The sequence below is a fragment of the Echinops telfairi genome, unplaced genomic scaffold, assembly GCF_000313985.2.
Source record: "Echinops telfairi isolate 266 unplaced genomic scaffold, ASM31398v2 ScPeMD7_3533;HRSCAF=4204_0, whole genome shotgun sequence".
NCBI classification, from domain to species: Eukaryota; Metazoa; Chordata; class Mammalia; order Afrosoricida; family Tenrecidae; genus Echinops; species Echinops telfairi.
In genome coordinates this window covers 43,548,091-43,551,827 of record NW_022107431.1, presented here as the reverse complement: position 1 = coordinate 43,551,827, position 3,737 = coordinate 43,548,091, and positions in this window count along the sequence as shown.

Below are 3,737 nucleotides of genomic sequence, written 5' to 3'. Positions count from 1 at the left end.
CTACCCGCCACCGCCACTCCCCAGGCTGTGAGCTCAAGGCAGCCAACAGCGAGGAGAGCTCCAGTGTGGGGTTCTCCTCATGTGTGGGATTCTGTCACTTTTAAGGCATCAGCCTGGAGAAACCACTGCTCCCGGCAAAGGAGCAGCTGTTGCTCATGGGTTTGCTAAAGATAGAGCGCTTTAAAGCGTTCTTGGTTTGCTTTGTGAGTGGAATTCACACACACAAAAGGTGTTCAGGAGAGAGCCTAGTATCCCAGTTCTAATTTCAGGACCCCACCTCCCTGTTTCCTTCACCTTACATCCCAATTTTCTGGTCTGGCTACAGGAGCTCCAGACGGATGAGTCCTATTGAGTCATCATTTTCCCCTGGGTCCCAGCCCTGTGTCTTTCTCCCACCAAGCTGCTAGTGATTTTGACCTGCTGACCATGCTGATCATAGCCCAAAGCGTAATCACTACACCACCAGCGCTCCTGTATTGTAATAATATTCCTAGCCTTTTCAACTGCATGCCATTTTACATAAACCACTAAAGTTACTGTTACATTTTCCCCCTCAGCAATATGCCATACAAGTTATTTCATATCAATGTAAGCTCAACGAAGAGTCTGCAGCAGAGCAGAAGCAGGAAGTCATGATTTCAGATTCCTAACCATTCCAATTACCCAGTGACTGATCAGCCAGCATATGGAGCCCAGAGAAGGTCTTTGTTTTTTGGTTTGTTTGGTTAGTGACCATCTATATACAACATACGAAAATAATCCCAGATCTGCACCCTCCTCACAATTGTTAGGTTTAAGTCGATTGTTGCAGGCACTTTGTCAGCCCGTCTTGTTAAACGTCTTTTCATCAACTGCCTGGTATCTTTCTTCAGAGACTGGTTCTGGTTGATAACTGGTCCCTCTTTGTGGGCAGAATGCATGAGGTGAAGTCTTGTCATCTTTGATTTTAAGGAGCGGTCTGGCCGTATTCCTTCTATCATTTTATATTCAATAGACTTCACCAAAACCATAAATAAAATACATCAATTCTTTCAATTCTTTGTCCAGCCTTTGCATGAGTATGAGGTGTATATTCTAGATATTGGTTAATTTTCAGATATATTTATTGCAAGTATATTTTTCTTTATGTTGCTTGCTTTGCAGCAATATGTCAATAAACAGACCTTCCTAAATTTAATGTAGACAAATTGAACAAATATTTATTTACAGTTAGAACTTGTTTTTTCTTGTTTTCTTTGAAAAGATGGATTGCTTCACCACATATAAATCCATGATTAATCAAGAACTAATTTGTTTAAGATATATAGCATAAAGATTTATTTTCCCTATGAATATTTAATTGAGCCAGATTGGTTATTTAAGTGTGTATGCATTTCCAAAATTTACCACCCTTCTCAATTTTATAATCAGAAATTATGCAAACTAAATTATTCGCAAAATTTTAAGTAACAACTTTTACTTTTCAATTAAGAGTAGTTATTTCCTGTTTACAATTTTACTTCTGTTTGGCTACTATGTTTATCTGGAATGTATCAAGAGGAGACAGTCTTCAAATGTGAATAAATTAAGTGCCTAAGAACTTCAAGCTAAAGTGATGCGATTGAACTCATCACCAGCCCTATTTACACAGGAATCTGCTGACATTCATGTCTGCTGGACACTGTAGCCTTGCTCCCAACTTTCATGCACTTGGACTAGGAGAAGATATCATGTGAGCTTCCTGAGAAACTTTCATGTGTTTAGTTGCTACATGTGAAAGAATGGTTTTTGGTTTGCTTTCCTTTTTTTGGGTGTGTCTGAATCCAGGTGACACGTTTTGGGTTTGCCAAGGCTCTATTTTTTGATGCTGTGACAGCACACTTATGGACTCAACCTAATCTTCTAGGCAATGGAAATGATAATATACTTTATTCCAACTCAGATTTGTTTGATTACAACCGTCCAGAATGCTCCTGAGAGACAAGGATGGCAAGACTTTGCCTCATTACTTCTGACATGTTGTTAGGAGATGGTAGCCCATGGAGAAGAACATCAAACTTTGGGAAGTAGAGGGTCACCAGAAAAGGGGATGGCCCTCGGCATGATGGGGTCACACAGCGACAGCAGCGGCTGGCTCAAACAGACGAACCAGGGTGAAGATGGTGCCGGGCCAGGTAGCCTTTGGCTCTGCTGTACATAGGCTTGCCATAAACTAGCACCCACTTGATGGTACCTAACAGGAACACCCTAAAAGTACTGCCTTTTGGTTTTGTACACTATAGACCCTCTAATTTCTAACAAGTCACAGAAGTGCGCGTGAATAACATGAGTCTGGAAAGTAAGTCATTTTGAGATAAGTAAGAAAACATCGGTTTAAAAAGCACCAGTTAGGGAGCAACACAATCACATGCTATGGTCGTGACGGTGTTCCCTGCTGTCTTGTCCTTTCCCCTTCACTCCGCCTGTCCCCTGCTTGGTGAGCTTCACTCTGAGCGGGCAGGCCATGCTGCAGCTCCGTTCTGTTCAGTGCCATGCGTTCCTCAACAGCCCACACTTCCCCTTTTGTTTCTTGGAAAGTGAAGGCAGACTTATCTGTCTGTCAAGTTGGGAGACTCCCACGGGTCCCCAGAGTGTACACTGAATGAAAATCTCTTTGCAGCAGCTTTTCCCTAGCCCATACCAACATAATGGAGAATGTGTAAATAGTGGGCTGGACTGATTGTTGCAAGGGTGGAAGCAAAGCAGAGTGGCTTTCACTCAGACAATGGATCTGCACTCCCTATGCAAATGTCCTGGCTGCCATTTCTGAGGCTTTTCACACTCTGGGGTGTGCAGTCTCATAATGGACTAACACTCCTCACAAGGCCACTGCCAAAGGATTTCTGTTTCACTGACTTGGGGACACCTTTTCTTTAAAGCAAAAGTCAAACCCCAGAGCTGTATTTTTTTTAAAGTTCTTTGTTGCCTTTCACCCCTCTTTTTTTTTGGACATTCTCAAGTGGGTTTAATTCTAATTCTACCAAAGGTCTCCTTAAGACAAGTGGACCCTGCAGACTCAAGAAATGTGTACTTAATTATGTAAATGGTAATCACTGTGCTGGGCAACAATTGTTTTGTCTTACACATTTTGCATTCTTTGAATAATAATAATACAAAGTACATGACTGCATAGGGAACAATCAGATGGTGCCAGGTTTGGCCTTTAAAAAAGAGGAAGTGTTCTGGAGCAGCAGCATCACATGCTGTCGTCTGGACTGTCTTCCCCTCCTATCTGACCCCTTCTTCCTCCATTCTGTTTCTCCCTTGGGAAGGGAACTTTATGAGAACACTTAGGAACCAGAGCACAGACTTCATCGACTATGCGGCAGGTGAACCAGATATTTAAAGAGCTAGTAAATGATTCCACAAGAAGAAGAAATTACAAGGAAGAACATTCCTGGCAGAATTACTCTTAATTGAGCAAACCACATGTGGAGTATATTGTTAACTGATTATTATGAAAATAATTACAAATTCAAATATGTACGGAAGAGAGGACCCTGATTGAGTAAATTATTTTTAAACGTGTGATGTGCTAATGGACGAAGCTTCTGAGGCTCTTTAAACTAGAGTGTAAGGAGCTTGTAAGAGGAATGTCAAAACCCTCTTCACTTACCTGAGTGACAGGAAAATGGAAGAGGGATTAGCTATACTCTGCAGGTTTCAAAAACAGAGCAAGTACCAAGAGTAGCAACTACAAGAGGAATAGATTTCCAAAA